This window comes from Topomyia yanbarensis, chromosome 3 (assembly GCF_030247195.1).
Source record: "Topomyia yanbarensis strain Yona2022 chromosome 3, ASM3024719v1, whole genome shotgun sequence".
Classification (NCBI taxonomy): Eukaryota; Metazoa; Arthropoda; class Insecta; order Diptera; family Culicidae; genus Topomyia; species Topomyia yanbarensis.
Window position 1 is genome coordinate 323,536,857 of NC_080672.1, and position 19,617 is coordinate 323,556,473.

At 37.8% G+C, this 19,617-nt stretch overlaps 1 protein-coding gene across 3 annotated transcripts in view; it reads right to left on the reverse strand.

Annotated features, from left to right (window-relative positions):
* LOC131691386 (uncharacterized protein DDB_G0271670) overlaps positions 1-19,617 on the reverse strand; it is a 159,627-nt gene that overhangs the window by 47,405 nt on the left and 92,605 nt on the right. For all 3 annotated transcript variants that reach the window (XR_009305757.1, XM_058977731.1, XM_058977730.1), the window contains exon 2: positions 17,683-17,882. The gene's annotated coding sequence lies outside the window, so the exon portion shown is untranslated. The remainder of the gene's footprint in view (positions 1-17,682; positions 17,883-19,617) is intronic.

Below are 19,617 nucleotides of genomic sequence, written 5' to 3' on the forward strand. Positions count from 1 at the left end.
CCTCGTTCAGTCTTCTTTCTTCTCCAGACCAGATTATGGGGGCATTGCAGCGGAGAACGAGCGGACGGGTGAGTCCAACGGAGATCTGGCCTGTGACAGCAAGAATGAGGCTAGCGAATAAATATCCTCTCATCCTGATGGTTTTATAATTTGAAACGATCATGTTTGGCTGCAAGCGAAATTTTATTTCGTCGAGACTGTCAGCATGAATTTATGGAAATTCTCTTCAGTTTGAAAAAGTTGCCCCGGTCCGCGCACCAGCCGCGGTTGGTGGATGAGGGAACCAAGCAACCGACCGACCGATCGACCGACGGCTCATCTGCCGCGTCCGTACGTCATCGAGTTTCGTTCGACCGCGTTACTCTACGCCCCCAATTTCAGTCGCGAGGGTACCTTATATGCGCAAACTGAAACAGCGGGGCGGCCCTAACTAGTCGCAGGTTGTGGTCAACAAGTGGCCAATGCACGTAGTCGGAAATGCACTCGCCAAACTGCGATCATTGCCGTCTCTCTCCCTCCCCTCGTCAGTTCAGTGCAGTCTATCATCCAAAGATGCCAGATTTGCAGACAAGTCTGCAAATTCGCAGACTTTTAATTTAAGCTGCAGATTTTTTCGGTGACGCAGATATTTGCAGATTTTTCCGTTTGGTTGCAGATATTTGCAGATTTTTTAGTTTGGTTGCAGATATTTGCAGATTTTTGAATATAAAGGTTTTTGGTTACACTAGCTTTCCTCACATTTTTGTTCTTTCCAGACTTTTAAAATTATTATTGCAGACATTTGAAAAAAGTACCTGGCATCTCTGCTATCATCTACTAGCGATGAATATTAATTATAGCTTGAAATTTAACACCTGTCACCTGCATTAGTAATCCGTGAACAGCCGCGCACGTATGACAGAAGTTGCACACGGTGTTTCCGAGGCGTTGCCTGGCCGGTCGGTAGCAGAATTTTAGACCAGATTGCCTTGGGAGTGTGTTTAACGTTTCGCGCTCGACGCAAGAGATTCGATTACCTACCAATCAATGAGACACAGTGGAACGAGCTGTTCAACATCTTACTCGCCGCCTACTGCCAGCTCGCGGGACGAAATCACGCATATCAGCAGAAAGAAAACACGGTCGAAGTCTCCGGAGGGGTCCACCAGTTTCGATTTCCTGTTTGTGTGGAACTTTCGGGATTGCGCCTATAGCCTACCTCTAGTCGAGTGCGAGTTTGCACTGGCTGCGTGCGTTGAGGCACCTGCATCAACCAACCGGCATGCAGCGTGGCGTGGGATGCACCGATGCGAAGAGGTTTTGTGCGAAACGCAAAAAAGGTGCGCGAGGCGAGACAATTTTCTAATTAGCATGCAACCGCCAGCTGCAGCGCTTTAAATCGTAGCGAACTTATTGTTACGTTACCGGATTGTTTTAATTATAATGGTTTCTCCCTAATGGTACCGTGGTTGCACCCAGTCCGTGCAACGTGCTGACGGAACAAAATGTGACGATTCTGCAGGCGGCGGGGATGGCGTTGCTGCATTCCGACAAAAAACAAAGCGCTGCTAGCTTCTGTTCGTTTTTGTGTGTGTGATTCATATGACAAAAACACGTTCCCTTGGGGGTTTCATATCCATAATTCACCGCTGAAGTCGATTATTCTATATACATATCTATAAGAAAAAAGGAGCAATGGATAAACTGAAGAATGCACGTCGCACAACACATTCCTGTTCGTGCAAAGAAATAAAAATATACTTGCAGCAATGTTGTACTCTGTTCGAAATATTCAGAATCATCCATTTATTTATACTTTACAGCATCGTGAACAAGCAATTAATCATAATCATCATAAAGCACTTTTCGGTTTAAAGGCAGTTGATTTTATTTTTGCCATCACTCTTTTCATCATCGTCAAACTGCACGGAGCGGTAAATCCAACGAATGAATGACAGAAAAAAGAACAATATTGCCCGCTGGCAACAGTATCAATCTATACGATATTTTTAAAAGCGAAATACGATGTATGTAGGTGGGTATGATTGCAAACGCAAAAGTGCGCCCTGATAGTCGTTTTTTCGACTGTTTGGCACCTAGTTGGCCGAAGCAAAGTAGCCAGGGTTTGCTGCTAAATAAGCTATTTTTTTGTTCGCAATTTGAAGCCTAAAATATGCCTTCCGTGGTCGGAAAGCATAGTCAAACAAGAAAAGATTTTTGGTAAGATTTTTCTTCTTACGTATTTCAAAAAAAAAAACGATTTAATCCACCTAGCAGTGAAATGGGACATTTATTACACATATCACTGATCATTAGTTTTCAGAACCCATGCGAAGAAGGCAACCAATTAGAGGTCGGATGAACACTGTTTCAAGTCCTGCGCAAATAAAACCTCGAATGAACTATAGAAAATCAATAAAACAAAATAAACAAATAAAAATCAAAATATTCAAAGTAATAAATCATATTAGTTCAGTTTACTAAATATAAAATTAGACAGCTTTAAAAAAAAGTTGTCAAATTAAAGTGTTTCAAACTAACAAATTGGATGAAATGAATAAAAGGAATAACTCAACAATAAAACGAACGAAATGTATAAAATAAATTAAATAAACAAATTAAAAAATAAATGAAACGAATAAAATGAATAAAATAAAAAAAATAATAAAAAATGCAATGAATAATATGTGGGTCATTCCACGTCAAATTTACAATCAAAATTTTAATTCCTTTCAACTTTTTTCTTGCATTCTTTAGCTAAAAATGATTGACACGTACTTTTTTACTTTGACTGAATATGATATTTTTTCAGACACAAAAGGAATGAACAAAAAGTGAAGATTTCCCTCAAAAATTCTCGCCAAAGTGGAACGAAAATTTGGCAAATCTTTTAAATTGATACCTCATCAATTAGGGGAATACCACCAAGTGTCGCACCTTAAACCAATACAGACCAACCATGTGGTTTTCCTGCACTTTCAAGAACTCGTACTTCGGTGAAAGCAAACGGGTGGAACAAGCAAACATTTTCTCACTCGCAAATGTGGGTTTGCGTTCGGAGTCTATAGGCGGACTTAGGGTCACCGACAGATCACGGGCGATCTACAGTCAGTGCCGGCAGCACCATAAAGGTCGTGACGGATGTGTCAGGTTCTGTATCAGCTTCGGCGGGTATTCATCCCAAGTAACAATTGAAGTTTTATAGCCAGTTACAAGTGCAATCTAAGTTTTATCAGTGGCTATAAAACTACTATAAAACCTCAATTGTTACTAGGGATTATCGGTGAGCTCGTTCTAGTATTTATAATATTTTATATTGTTATTCCATTGAAATGGGATTTATCTTGATTTCTCCGCTAATACTAATTAATCGATTTCGCCAATTTTTTTCTTTCATTATTTCAGAGAGCGAGCAAAGGCGCTATAACCAAGGCTTATAAGCCAGGACAAGACTTAATACCTCTGTCCCATCCCAGGAACTTAGGACCAAAGGAGTGACATTAATTTTTACCCAAGTCACTCTCAACGATTTATAGAACCCCTATTGAAAAGAAACGGTCGGTACGGTTGTCCACGTTTCTTCCTTATTCAAAGTTTAAAACAACTCGTTGATTAAATTCTTCATTAAATGAATAATTTGATTGCCGTATACTTTTAAATCACCTTCATTTTGTACGCTGCACAGTTGGTCGCTTTAATGATTGTGTCACATACAATATGTGCCATAAACATCAATATTGACAAGAAAAATTGTAGGCGAACGTCTGCAATTTTCCAGGATTCCTACGTGTATTGGCTGTGTATGTGTAGACTAGACTAGGATGAATATGATATTGTTTCAAGTTATTAGTTTTTGAACATTTTTCAATCATCGATAACTCGGAAACGATTCGATATATGAAAAAAAATAATTAAAAATAGTTGCGTTTTCAAATGAGCTTATCCAAAAAATTGAACAATTTTTTTGTTATATAACTTATGAATTCTGCAATTATTAAAAAAAAAAGATTTTTTTTAAGGTGAACCATATTTTTATTATATTTTTATTATTTTTGTAAAATATTAAGAATCATGTTGAAAAGATTGTGTGAAAATTTGGGAGTGGATATCAAAATAGTTTGCGAGATATTACAGCTATAAACTTAAAACAAGGCAATTTTACACTAAACGCCCAGTGAAAAGCCTTTTATACAGTAATGCTTCGATTATATCGCGCTTATAAACCCATATATGTATGCATGCATCTGAGTATATAAATATGTATATGTTCGTATCTAGGTATGCATATGTAAATCAGTATGTATTTGAATCGTTTTTTATTTCGTCATTAGGATGTCGCTTTCCACGCTAGACTGGTTAAAAAATTGTGATTTTTCAAAAGTTGCATTTTTAAAAATTCATTTCTTTTGAACCACTGAACCGATTTTCATTCCCAAGTAACAATTGAAGTTTTACAGCATGCTACAAGTGCAATCTATGTTTTATGAGTGGCTATAAAACTACCATTAAACCTCAATTGTGACTAGGGTTGGTTAAAGGTCCCAACTTTTTTGGATTCTTTAGCTAAAAATCATTGACACGCATTTTTTGCTTTGACCTACTATAGTAGTTTTTTTTTATAGTTATAAGTTTTTGAACTTTTTTAAATATTTTTAAAATTTTTAAAAATTGAACATTTTTCGCTCACACAGAAACTATTAGGATTTGTGGAAAAAATTAATTATAAAAGTTACGTTTTGTCATGATCTCACCGGAATTTTTTTGTAATATTTGTTTTTGTTATGTAACTTATGTATTCTGCAAATATTTGAAGCAAATGTTTTTTGTTAAGTCGAGCCAAAAAATTTTTTTGAATTTTTTTAAAATAATTTCTGAATATTTCGAGAAGATTGTGTGAAAATTTCAGAATGAAACACGAAGTATTTTACGAGAGATTTCAATTATAAAAGGCCTATTACTGGGCGTTTAGTGTAAAATTGCCTTGTTTCAAGTTTATAATTGTAATATCTCGCAAAGTATGTTGATATCATCTCCTAAATTTCTACTCAATCTTTTTAACATGAAAAAAATTTGATCCAACGTTAAAACAAATCAATTTGTTTCTTATAATTGTAAATTTCACAAGTCATATAAGTTAAAAAAATTGATTTGTTTTTTTTTCCAAAATTAAATCATTTTAAAACTCAACTTGTTTTTATTTAGTTTTTTTTCATATATCAGATCGTTGCCGAGTTATTAGTGATTAAAAAAAAATCAATTTTAATAACTTCAACAGTTTAAAAACTAATAGCTTGAAAAAATATCATTCGGCCAAAAACAAAAAATACGTGTTAATTATTTCTAGTTATGCTAGCTAATGCAAGAAATTTTTTTGGAAGGAATTAAAATTTTGGCTGTAAATGTGACGTGTGTATAATAGGGCATTGCAATTTTTTTTTTGAATTCTCAAAGGCCCCCCTCTCATATTGTGACAAATGTAAAAGTAAGCTCAGATACCACATTTCACATCATTTGGCCAATTTTAGACCCCCGCCCACTTCGCTTGAATTTTTTTTTTGAAATTGGTACTATGGGAAAATATGGAGGAAACATACATTAAATGCTATAACTTTTGAAGTAGCAATCAGAAAATTACAATTTATCCCTCTTTTGAAAGGAAATAATCATAGTATTTGAATTGAGATATTCTTGTTTCCAGAAAAATACGGGAAAGTGGGGTACTGGGTCATTCTGGACTCAAAATCCCATATTTTTAATGCTTTTTCTGCTCCGTTTTTTTTTATTCATTTCGTTTATTTGATAGGCACAAATGCGTTAGCTTGGCGGTGCCAAATGCTTTTGTTTTTACATTTTGGATATCTTAAAACTAGGAGGTTACAATGTTGAAATATTTTTTTTTACAAAGGAAAAGAAAGTTTACAGCTATCTTAAGACTAGAAATAAGATTCAATATACAAAAGAGGGCCAAAAGATTTTTTTATGAAAAAATTTAAAACAAGGGATTCACTTTGATATACAAGAGGGGGAGTAATAGTATTTTACGAAATATTTTACGGTTATCTTAAAACTAACAATATAGTTTAGTACACAAAAGGGGGAACAAATATTTATGAGAAATTTCACAGAAATCTTAAAACTAGGGATTCAATTCTATTTACAAGATGGAGGACAAGAGTTTCAATAAAGAGTAAAAATTATAGCTATCTTAAAACTAGGAATACAGAATACTAATTTGAATTTTTTAACTAAAACTTATGCTTGGTCAAGATATTCAAAGGGTGGCTTATATCCGCATCAGTGTAGCAGCAGTTGTATCAAGGACAGGGGAGAGACAGGGAAAGAAGAGCAAAACTTGCAACTTTCGCTCGAACGGCGGGGGGGGGGGAGGGAGATCAGCGTATCAAATTTGCGCCTCAGTCTAGTAAGTCGTCGAGTACCAGATTGGCGGATGGTATTCTTCGGACCCGCGGGGAATCCTTCAAAAGTCATCGGACCTCGAGTCGCTCTCGCTTCAGTTTCCTTCTATGCAGGCGTAGTGGTAAGGGCGATGGCGGTTACATAGTGGCACTCTGGAGCTGATCGGTTCCACAAGGCAGGAGGAAACTCTAAAAACGAGAAATAAAAGAGAGGGGCTAAATTGGGATATTTATCGTTTTTATGAAGGTATAAATAAGGGACATATAGGGGAAATCACGAGTTGCCAGCATATCTCGGACTGGTACATTGGGTGGTCTACCTCGGGCCCGAAGGGATTCCTTTAACTGAGACCTGGCGTCACAATACCCGGCGCATACCCAGACAACGTGTTCGATGTCGTGATAGCCCTCGTCACAAGCGCACAGACTACTCTCCGCAAGCCCAATACGCCGCAAATGCGCATCCATGGTGTAGTTATTGGACATAAGTCGGGACATTACGCGAATAAAATCCCGACCCACATCCATCCCCCCGAACCAAGGCTTCGTTGATACCTTTGGGATAATCGAATGTAGCCATCGTCCAAGTTCCCCATTGCTCCACGAGGTTTGCCAACTGTTGAGCGTCCTCTGACGACAAATACTAAAAAATTCGTTGAAGCAGATTGGTCTTTCGTATATGTCACCATTTAATGCGCCCACCTTTGCTAATGAGTCGGCCTTTTCATTGCCCGGGATAGAACAATGAGAGGGGACCCAAACAAAGGTAATCTGATAAGATTTTTCAGATAACGTACACAAGGACTCCTGTATCTTCCCCAGAAAATACGGTAATTGCTTTTTAGGCTTCACCGCACGAAGAGCCTCGATAGAGCTGAGGCTGTCCGAAACGATGAAGTAGTGATCTGTGGGCAGAGTGTCGATGATCCCAAGGGTGTACTGAATTGCAGCTAACTCTGCGACGTAAACTGAAGCGGGGTCATTGAGCTTGAATGAAGCGGTGATAGTATTGTTGAAGATACCGAAGCCAGTGGACCCATCGAGATTTGATCCGTCAGTGTAAAACATTTTGTCGCAGTCGACTTCTCGGAATTTATTATAAAATATATTGGGGATCACCTGCGGGCGTATATGGTCCGGGATTCCACGAATCTCTTCCTTCATGGATGTGTCGAAGAATACAGTAGAATCAGAAGTATCTAGGAAACGGACACGATTGGGATTGTACGAAGAAGGATTGATGCTCTGTGCCATGTAGTCGAAGTACAAGGACATAAAACGGGTTTGAGAATTAAGCTCGACGAGCCTCTCGAAGTTTTCAATTACCAACGGGTTCAGAATGTCGCATCGGATGAGCAATCGATATGAGAGTTCCCAAAATCGATTTTTTAGCGGAAGAACGCCCGCCAGCACTTCGAGACTCATCGTATGGGTCGAGTGCATGCAACCCAAGGCAATGCGCAAGCAACGATACTGGATTCTCTCCAGTTTGATGAAGTGTATGTTCGCAGCGGATCGGAAACAGAAACACCCGTACTCCATCACCGACAATATCGTTGTTTGGTACAACCTGATCAGGTCTCCTGGGTGAGCACCCCACCATGTTCCAGTTATTGTTCGGAGAAAATTGATCCTTTGTTGGCATTTCTGTTTCAGATACCTAATGTGACATCCCCAGGTACCTTTAGAGTCGAACCATACCCCGAGATATTTAAATGTGAAAACCTGATTGATCGTTACACCCATTAATAGAAGCTGGAGTTGCGCCGGCTCACGCTTCCTAGAAAAAACAACCAACTCAGTTTTCTCCGTGGAGAACTCAATACCCAGCTGAAGAGCCCAAGCAGACAAATTGTCCAAGGTATTTTGTAATGGTCCTTGCAAGTCGGCAGCTTTGGGCCCTGTAACAGAGACCACCCCGTCGTCTGCAAGTTGCCTTAGCGTGCATGAATTGGCAAGACAATCGTCAATGTCATTCACGTAGAAATTGTAGAGCAGGGGACTTAGACATGAGCCCTGGGGAAGACCCATGTAGCTAAACCGCAATGTTGTTAAATCGCCATGCGAAAAGTGCATGTGCTTTTCAGACAACAGGTTTAGCAAAAAGTTATTTAAAATTGGTGAAAGACCATGCTGGTGCAGCTTCTCTGACAGAATGTTGATAGAAACTGAGTCAAAAGCCCCCTTAATATCCAAGAAGACTGATGCCATCTGCTCTTTGTTAGCATAGGCCATTTGGATTTCTGTAGAAAGCAACGCAAGGCAATCGTTCGTCCCTTTGCCTTTGCGGAAGCCAAATTGTGTATCTGACAGTAAGCCATTTGCTTCAACCCAATTGTCGAGGCGAAACATGATCATTTTCTCGAACAACTTCCGAATACAGGACAGCATTGCAATCGGCCGATACGAGTTGTGGTCGGAGGCTGGTTTTCCTGGTTTTTGGATGGCGATGACCTTCACTTGCCTCCATTCATAAGGGACAATGTTACCCTCAAGAAACTTGTTAAATAAATTCAACAGGCGCCTTTTTGCAGTGTCAGGCAGATTCTTCAGCAAGTTGAATTTGATTCTGTCTAACCCTGGGGCTTTATTGTTGCACGATAAGAGAGCAAGTGAGAACTCCACCATCGAAAACGGTGTTTCGTTCGCGGTATCGTGAGAAGACGCGGCGTGGTACGTTTTTTGTACCGGGACAGAGTCCGGACAGATCTTCTTGGCGAAAGCGAATATCCAACGGTTTGAATATTCCACGTTCTCGTTGGTACTATTATGATTACGCATACGTCGAGCCGTACCCCAAAGAGTGCTCATCGCTGTTTCTCTCGTTAACCCGTCGACGAACCGGCGCCAATAACTGCGTTTTTTGGCTTTCATTAGACTCTTCATTCGCCTTTCTAACGACGCGTACTGTTGATAGCTAGCGGGTAACCCGTCTTCCCGGAAGGCCTTATATGCAGTGGACTTTTCCGCGTACAGCTCTGAGCACTCTTTATCCCACCACAGGGTGGGAGACCGTCTATGGGTATTCGCGCTGGGTACTGGTTTAGTCTGAGCTTGATTCGCACTGTCGAGAATCAAGCCAGCCAAAAACCTGTACTCTTCCTCCGGAGGAAGTTCTTGAGTGGATTCGATTTTAACGGATATCGCGGTCGCGTAACTCTTCCAATCAATGTTCCGTGTGAGGTCATACGATACATTGATTGTTTCCGATGGTCTTGAACCGTTAGCAATTGAAATCACGATAGGCAAATGATCGCTACCGTGGGGATCAGGGATCACCTTCCACATGCAATCTAACTGTAGCGATGTCGAGCAAAGCGATAAATCCAACGCGCTTGCGCGTGCTGGTGGTGTAGGAATCCGCGTCATTTCTCCCGTGTTTAAGATGGTCATGTTGAAATTATCGCAAAGATCTTGGATTAATGTTGATCTATTATCATCATGAAGACAGCCCCATACCGTACCGTGCGAGTTAAAGTCTCCCAGAACTAGCCGTGGTGCCGGTAAGGATTCCGTGATATTACAAAGCGTTCGGTGCCCTACCGAGGCTCTAGGAGGAATGTAGATGGAAGCAATGCAAAGGTCTTTACCTTTGATTAAAACTTGACAAGCGACAATTTCAATGCCTGGTGTCGAAGGGAGGTTAATTCGGTTGAAAGAATAGCACTTTTTGATCCCCAAAAGTACTCCTCCATAGGGGTTTTCTCGATCCAGACGAATTATATTAAAGTCGTGGAAGTTGAGATTTATATCGGAAGTTAACCAAGTTTCACATAATGCGAAAGCATCACATTTTAAACTATTTAGTAAAAATTTAAAGGAATCGATTTTCGGGAGGATACTTCTGCTGTTCCACTGTAGAACAGTGATCGAATCGGTGACCTCGTTCGATGACTTAGCCATCGAAGGATACGATCGCTGCAAGGAGGGGCCATTTAGTAGTCAACTGCTTCAAAAATGTTTGCACTATAGGGAGAAAACGTATCAGAAGGCTTTTAAGAGGATCAGTAACATTGAAAGCTGTGAAAATTAAGTCCACTATGTCAGAAAATTTCATTAGTCCGCTACTGGACTGAGTATCTGTTTGAAAAAAGGGGACACTTGGGGTTTTTGGTGTCCCTGGAAGTGGTGGGTACTCCTTGTTAGAATTAATATTTCCAAGTCCTGGAGCAAATTGCTTCGGCTTTTGTGCATCACTTCCGTTGGATTTATTGATTGCGGTTGGCGCACTCTGAGTGGACGACACCTTGGCACCCTTACGAGGCAATGTAGGGGAGGCTAGATTTCTCCTCTTCCTGGATTCCCCTGGGTTAACCAATGATGTTCCCTCTTGTGGGTCGTCAGATTCTTGCTCAACGCCAGCCAAAAGAGCAAAGGAATTTTCGGAAGCGACAGATGGCGAAGCATTCTTTAGCATTTCTGCATAAGAACGCCTTGAGCGTTCCTTAAGGGAGCGCTTAATTTTATCCCCGCGCTGCTTGTACGCAGGGCATGATTTAAGAGCATGTGAAGGGCCCCCGCAGCAAATACACTTTTCAGTTTCTTTGTCGCAAGAGTCATCCTCATGCTCTCCTTCGCATTTGCCGCATCGTTTCTTATTTCCACAATATGTGGCTGTGTGGCCCAACTGCTTGCAATTGCTGCAGCTCATGACCCGCGGTACAAACAGGCGAACTGGTAGGCGAACCCTGTCAAGGAGGATGTAGTTGGGAAGAGAGGACCCGGCGAATGTCGCCCGAAGCGAGCCTGATAGAGAGTAGGTAGTCTTACCTCCCTCGGTGTTTGCGGTATACAATTGTTTGCATTCTAAGATCTTAATCTGTTCAAGAGAGGGGTTCTTAAAGCAGCCAACCCCGTGCTCCAACAGTTCTTCGCATTTCAGGCCCGGTTCGGACACTACCCCATCGATTTCACAGGCCACACAAGGCACGTACGCTTTAAATTCCCGCGTAAAGCGCTCACAGCAAGCAATCGCGTTTGCCTGGCCGAGATCACTCACTAGAACACGTATCTTGTTTGCCCGAACACGTGTTATCTGAGTTACGGCCGGGTAATTAGCAGTCAGATCTCGAGAAAGTTTTAATATATTAACCGGTTTCTCTCCGGTCCGAAAATATACCACCCATGGCCCAGAGGAACCTTCTGGGTACTGCTTTATACGGGGAGCAATGCGAGTATTAGGGGGATCAGGGACTTCCATGATTACATCAGATGGTATTTCGCCCTCGGCCATTTAAGCACGAGGGCAGAGCGTTATATAAACGGGAATGTGTCTTATTATTTGATTACAAGGTAGAGTAAAAGTAGGGAAAAGGAAAGAAAGCAAACGAGGAAAAAAAAATAAAGCAAAACTTATCTGCAAACAACGTCGATTGTTCCGCACCAGCGAAAACAATGTACTGGATTTACTGTCGGCACCAGCAGAACGGCTGCTAACGAACGAACAAAGGATGACCTTGACTCACTAAAATTTACACACCGAGCACCACTGTGAAATATAACGATCCGTTCCGTTCAAAGGTTGGGAGACGTATGATTTCTCTGCTCCGTGATGCAAATCGTACATATTTTGTAGTTTTTCTAATGTGAAAAAATCTCCGAAATCGAACGGAATCCTTTTGACCTTAGTCCGAGTACGAGAACTTGGGGTTATAGGGCCTTTTGTCATTCATATTAAATTTTATTATTTTCTCATGCATATATCTCTATTATTCTTCAATCAATTTTCATAAAATGTAACTTATTGAACGTGTAAAATTCTGAGAAATAAAACAAAAATAAATACGTTAGAGGTAAAATTCAGAAACATCAAACTTTTTGATATTTACTTTACAAATCTCATTTTTTTCATTACTTGTCCTAATACCTCAACTTCCCCTATTTTTCCAGAAATGAAACTTTTCTCATGTGATCCCTAAGCATATTTTACACTAAAAGTAGTAAATTAAATAAGAATTTTGTTGTTAAATGGAGTTAATATGTGCCATTTTATGATAAAAATGTGAAATCGACACTATATGTCAGATAATTTGATGTTTCTGAATTTTACCGGTAACGACTATATTTTTGTTATAATCCTAAGGATTTTACACGTTCAACAAGGTATAGTTTATTAAAATTGAGTGAAGAATAATAGAGATATATTCACGACAAAATAATGAAGTTTAATATGAATGACAAAAGGCCATTTAACCCCAACTTCTCGTATTCGGACAAAGGTCAAAAAGGCTCCGATCGATTTTTGAGATTTTTTACATTAGAAAAACTACAAAATATGTATGATTTGCATAACGGAGCAGAAAAATAATTAAAAATAGGGGATTTTGAGGCCAAAATGACCCAGTACCCCTCTTTCCCGTATTTTGCTAGAAACAAGAATATCTCCATTCAAATACTAAGATTATTTCCTTTCAAAAGAGGTATAAATTGTAATTTTCTGATTGCTACTTTAAAAGTTATAGCATTTAATGTATTTTTCCTCCATATTTTCCCATAGTAGCAATTTCAAAACATTTCAAGCGAAGTGGGCGGGGGTCTAAAATTGTACAAATGATGTGAAATTTGGCATCTGAGCTTGCTTTGACATTTGTCACAATATGAGAGGGGGGGCCTTCGAGAATTCAAAAAAATTTTTTTTGCAATGCCCTAGTGTATAACATTAATAAAATCAATAAGATGAATACACCCAGGTTTTTTTACGCTGGGGATAGGTACCGCGTAAAAAACCGCGTTGATTGGAAAATCCGCGTAAAAAACCGCGTTTATTGGAAAATCCGCGTAAAAAACCGCGTTAATTGGAAAATCCGCGTAATTTCGAAAATCCGCGTAAAAAAACTCAGCAAAAGACCTTGTAAGTGTTTTTTGTAAGTTTTTTTTTTGTGCGGATTTCGCAATTAACACGGTTTTTGCAAAAATATCCTTTTGAATGCAAAAGATTTGAAAGATGGAAGAGACGGGTCTGGAAGACTCCTTATGGCCCACACCCCAACAATATGGGTATTTTCGGAATGATATTGAAGAGTAGGTGCTAGAAATTGATTTTTGGCGTCATTTTTAAATCAAAGATGGCGACCTCCGGTTTAGCGAAATTCGCTATAACCCAATCAATATGGGTATATTTGGAATGGTCTTGAAGAGTAGGTGCGAGAAATTGATTTTTGACGCCATTTTGAAATCCAAGATGGCGACTTCCGGTTTAGCGAAATTCGCTGTAACCCAATCAATATGGGTATTTTCGGAATGGTCTTGAAGAGTAGGTACCAGAAATTGATTTTTGACGCCATTTTGAAATCAAAGATGACGACTTCCGGTTCAGCGAAATTAGCTATAACCCAATCAATATGGGTATATTTAGAATGGTCTTGAAGAGTAGGTTTCAGAAATTGATTTTTGACGCCATTTTGAAATCAAAGGTGGCGACTTCCGGTTTAGCAAAATTCGCTAAAACTTAATCAATATGGATATTTTCGGAATGGTCTTGAAGAGTAGGTGCAAGAAATTGATTTTTGACGCCATTTTGAAATTCAAGATGGCGACTTCCGGTTTAGCGAAATTCGATGTAACCCAATCAATATGGGTATTTTTGGAATGGTCTTGAAGAGTAGGTACCAGAAATTGATTTTTGAAATTTATGTTTGACGTCATTATGAAATCCAAGATGGCGACATCCGGTTTAGCGGAAATTCCCTAAAACCTATGCATTCAAAAGGACTTACAATATTTTTTGCAAAAACCGTGTTAATTGCGAAATCCGCGCAAAATAAAAAGTGTCAAAATTCTTCTAAGTTCTTTGCATTTAAAAGGACTTAGAAATTTTTTTTAGAAGAAAGTCTAAGTCTTTTGCATTCAAAAGGACTTAGAATATTATTAAAAAACCGCGTTAATTGGAAAATTTGCGTAAAAAAACCGCGTTAGTTGGAAAATCTGCGTAAAAAACCGCGCAAAAAAACCGCGTAAAAAACCTGGGTGTACAATAAAAAAGGAAACAAAATGAATAGGATTGCCAAAATTAAAAAAACAGAGGAAGAAAAAATAGAATTTAATAATAATAATTTAAAAAAAATTTAAAACCATTTTTGCTTGTGAAGACCATAAATCCTATAACTAAAGTAGTTATGGAATTTGCGTTTCGACTTCGTCTCATCAGAATCCGACACTCACTTAGTTAACGGACTAAGCTAACGCCGGATTGCCGCTGGCTCCAAAGAACGGAAACACAATTTATGTTCCTGAGCAAACCCCCAATCAAACGTGATGTCCCGCGAGAAATGAAGCTCACTTTAAGCGGATGAGAACTAATTAAATCGAAACATTTGGTTTGGCTTAGCAGGCCAATACAGAATGCGCCATGCTATATTTCTCCTTGTTCAGGAACACAAATTGTATCACCGATTTTGAACCTAGCGTCAATCCGGCGCTAATCTCGTTCGTTAACTAAGTTAGTGTCGGATTCTGTTGAGACGAAGTTGTAACGCAAATTCCATAACTAATTCATAATTATTTATTAGGATACTACAATGTTCAATTTTGTTTGAAATTTCCATTTGGTTACAGATTTCTGAAAAAAATGGTTTTTGTGCAGAATAGCATTTTCAGGTCCAGTATTTTAGCGCGTATTTGGAAGCAGTAAACTGAGATAAGCTCACATATGCTTTCATACTATTTAAACAGAGAGCGACAGAGAGAAAGCGATTGGTGCATAAACAGGCAGATATTGCAAAGTATTCTAGAAGGTAGTGTGAAATGTCTCAGCTATGTTGTACTGTGTACTGAATTATCCACCGTCTCTCAATTAATTGTGACTGTCATTCAATCTTCAATTAAAGCGTTTTCAGTATAGAGAGCATGATAGAGCAAATATAGGCAAGTGAAACCTTCTCTATAAGTTAGGAACATTAGACTTGCATCCCCCATCGACAGTTCATGGGTCTTTGGAGATTTTTTTCTCGGATCTAATTTGTGCATATTTTTGGACTTTTACACGTTATTTTTCATAAAAGTAGTATCAAGTCAACGAATGTGCATTTTCAACAATATTATCATAAAACACGTGTCCTTAGTTTTCAAATGACATATGCGACCATATGTTTCATTCAAAATGTAATAGAGATATGAAGAGTTGTCAAAAACACACGTGGAATATCTCTTTCCAAATTTTTCATCCATACTACCCAGTTAAGTCAAACATTTTTCTGAGATACTCAAGATAATCCGTTGATTAAATTATTCATTGAATGAATAATTTGATTGCCGTATAATTTTGAATCATTTTTATTTTGTATGCTGCACAGTTGGCCTGGCCGCTTTAATGCTTGTGTCATATTCAATATGTGCCACAAACATTAATAATGACAAGAAAAATTATGGACGAACGTCTGCAATTTTCCAGGATCCCTACATGTATTGGCTGTGTATGTGTAGACTAGACTAGACATTTTTCTGAGATACTCAAGGATTTTCTTAATCATAGTGTGTAAAACACTCAGTATAGAATTGAATTAAATTGGAGTTGATGTAATTTTCGATTTTTGGTTGCAAGCCTTCCCATAGTGTAACGTTTCGAAGGTATATTTCTTCATCTTCAGGAGAAAGTAGGGTTTGAACACAAATCAGTTATAGTTTTCTCATAATACAAATATTTTGTAAATTTTCTCAGAACTACAAATATTTTCTCTGCCAAGTAGGATGTAATATTGGATTTGTTTCCGCGATTGGCTCTGCTCACACTAAAATGCAAAAAACTATTTATGGGGAAATATTAGACAAAAATAGCAGTGTCTTCCATAATTTTGGGCATTAACAAATATTTCAGATTAGTGGAGGATCTTATGACATAACTCAAAAAAGCGAAATAGAGACATAATCACTTACTTACTTATTAATTTTTGGAAAATGGATCATTCAATATTGAATTAATACACAAAATGTCTTCGGAATTGAATTCCTTGAATCACGTAGATGTGTTTTCATACCCGGATATTCAAAATCGGTTTAGTTTTGCAATTTAATAAGTGCGCAGCATAGTGTGAGGATAGTGAGCATAGAGTGTATGTGTGTGTCAAATAATTCATACACACATACATACACACAGACATTTTGCGATCTCAATGAACTGAATCGAATGGTACGTAACATTCGAAAAGTCGATTTTTTTAGCTTTCTTTATATGAGAAAGGCAAAAACGTTATTAGAATCTAATGGCATTTTCGTTTTTGATTGTGCACTACACCGGTGTAGTCGGTGCTACACTCATTCAAACTTGGGTGTAATCAGTCTATCTCTTTTTTGCGCCACACCGGTATAGCACCGAGAAAAAACGAAAACGCCATAAGCAATCTTAAAATGTGAAGAAAATTGACAAAAATTGCACCATTTTGAACTTTCGTAATTCTAAGAACTTCGAAAAACGTAAGCAAGTATTTTTCGATTCGACAAATGTTTTTCCTTTCATTTTTGTAGTTCCTGTCGTACTACGATGCGGTTTGCGCGAAATTAAAATGAGTAAAGAACTCGGAATAGATTCCTAGGCGTCAAATAAATGCCGAAAGGTTCAGGTAAGCGAAACTTGTAATATTTACCGATGAATTTCTTAGTGGTATTATGAGTTTATGTTCATTATTTGGGTTTTAGGTAAAAAGTACACAAACTTTGACATCTTCATCCAAAAGCCAAAACTGAGTAAAATTTACTTCTTGATTACCAGCACTTTTTATGATACTGAGTACCAGGTTACTCACTTTTGATCCAATCTTCATACGGCATCTGCACTACTTCCTTCCAACTAGCCTCACGTACTTTTACTTATTTTTGAGTAAGTACTGCTTTGTCAGGAATGTGTAGATTAAACGCATTTCTGACAAAAATCGCATTTTGTCAAAAATTAGTAAAACGTAACTGGGAACGATGTAGTATGGACGTCGAATGAATTCAACCAACTTGGATCAGACATCACATCTAACAATCAAACAAATGTTACTCATTATGTAAATCCCATTCAATTTTAACACACCATGGACCAATGGCACTTTGAATGCTTGTTCCGGTGGCTTTACAAGCAGAAAGTTGAAGAAAGTCATCAAAGTAGTAAATACTGAAGATCCTGAATCTCCGCCTCAAGGAGACTACCTATCGACACAAACCAGCCACCAGCTATCCGCTGACGAGCTCTATGTTCGACAACCTTTCCACTTGCTCCAACGGATCAACTGATCGGGCACTGTTCACCACTTCAGAGGGCATATAATAATAATAATAATATTAATATGTAATGACATTGATGCTGACTTACGGGTACAGACGGATGGTTCGAGTCGGCGTTTAGAGGTGCTGCTGCTATTGCTGCTAGGTCGTCGGTGATGAACTGGATCGGCAAAGCCAGAGCCTCGGGCGGTGTACGGCTGACGGTCACGCGGAAACACCGATACACGCCGAACAGGCCCAGCACAACGGCGCCGATGAGCGAGAACGATAGCAGGAAGTAGACGTATCCTGGAAAAGAAATCGAGGGGGGAGAGAGAGAGAGAAAAAAAACGAGGGGTGAGATTGGTTGGTTGGTTCGATGCTTGCAGAGCCATGAGCTAGCGAGCAAAATCCTGTTTGGGGAATTGCTTTTACTAAAATAAGTTGTTTTGTTGGTTTCGTTAAGGTAACGTGTTTCACTTCTACAGTACAAGAAAATAATATCACTATTAGAAGAGTCTTTAAGAGGCTAGAATAAAAAAATTCAACATTGGAACGAAATTAAATTATTTAAACACGTGCCCCAAAGCGATTGCAGTTTTATATGGAAAATACACATATTTTCATGTTTTATTTGACTATTCATTTATTTTTTTCAATATGCTCGAATAATTTTGAACCTTGATGGCGTTTGAATTTTAAGAAAAAGTGTAACGGATGAATTGATCACAAAAATATAAGCATTTTTTGTTAAAAATAAGTAACCTGTTGAATTGCATTCTAAATCAATGCGCAGATCATAAGCAGTTAACTTAGCTATCTGTAAAGCAAGCGATCAATTTTTCTTACCAATTTGTTACTACTTCACCGCACAAACAGTACAGTGTTGTTGGCCCTGACTGTGCAGTGAAAACAAATAAACTATAGACAAGATAGGATTGTGTAAGAATGCCCCTACGATACCTATGTTTCTCATATACAACAGTCAATAAAACAAAACAAAAACATGTGCTAGAATGTATGCTATAAAAGATAGAGTTCCACTCTTACGAAATAGTTTCTTGCACTGTAAACGATGCTTCAATTTATTTGAATTGAGGTTTACGTGGTTTTAATTTTAATTCTTTTTTGAAAGTTAACTTTTTAATGGTGAGAACTTCAGATCCGTTATATGCATAATTGTCTTACGTTCTATAGGATTTCCTATGCGAATGGTAAATAGAATGGTAGGTCCACAGTCCTCTGGAAAGTTAATATTTGGTTAGAAAGGTTTTAACCTTAGGGTCATTTGCTTCTTCTTTCAAGTTCGAAAATTCTTTAAACATATGTGAGCTGTTAGAAAGCAAACTTACTACGTTATGCCAGCTCTATTAGACTTGCAAACTTAAAAACTACTGTCAGACACCCTAATTATTGAATCACTTGAAAGAGTATTCATTTAAATTGGAAATTTTAAATGAAATTAGATTAACAGTTGGTTTGCGTTTTCGTATTTTTGCATTTTTGTATTTTTGTATTTTTGTATTTTTGTATTTTTGTATTTTTGTATTTTTGTATTTTTGTATTTTTGTATTTTTGTATTTTTGTATTTTTGTATTTTTGTATTTTTGTATTTTTGTATTTTTGTATTTTTGTATTTTTGTATTTTTGTATTTTTGTATTTTTGTATTTTTGTATTTTTGTATTTTTGCATTTTTGCATGTTTGCATTTTTGCATTTTTGCATTTTTGTATTTTTGTATTTTTGTATTTTTGTATTTTTGTATTTTTGTATTTTTGTATTTTTGTATTTTTGTATTTTTGTATTTTTGTATTTTTGTATTTTTGTATTTTTGTATTTTTGTATTTTTGTATTTTTGTATTTTTGTATTTTTGTATTTTTGTATTTTTGTATTTTTGTATTTTTGTATTTTTGTATTTTTGTATTTTTGTATTTTTGTATTTTTGTATTTTTGTATTTTTGTATTTTTGTATTTTTGTATTTTTGTATTTTTGTATTTTTGTATTTTTGTATTTTTGTATTTTTGTATTTTTGTATTTTTGTA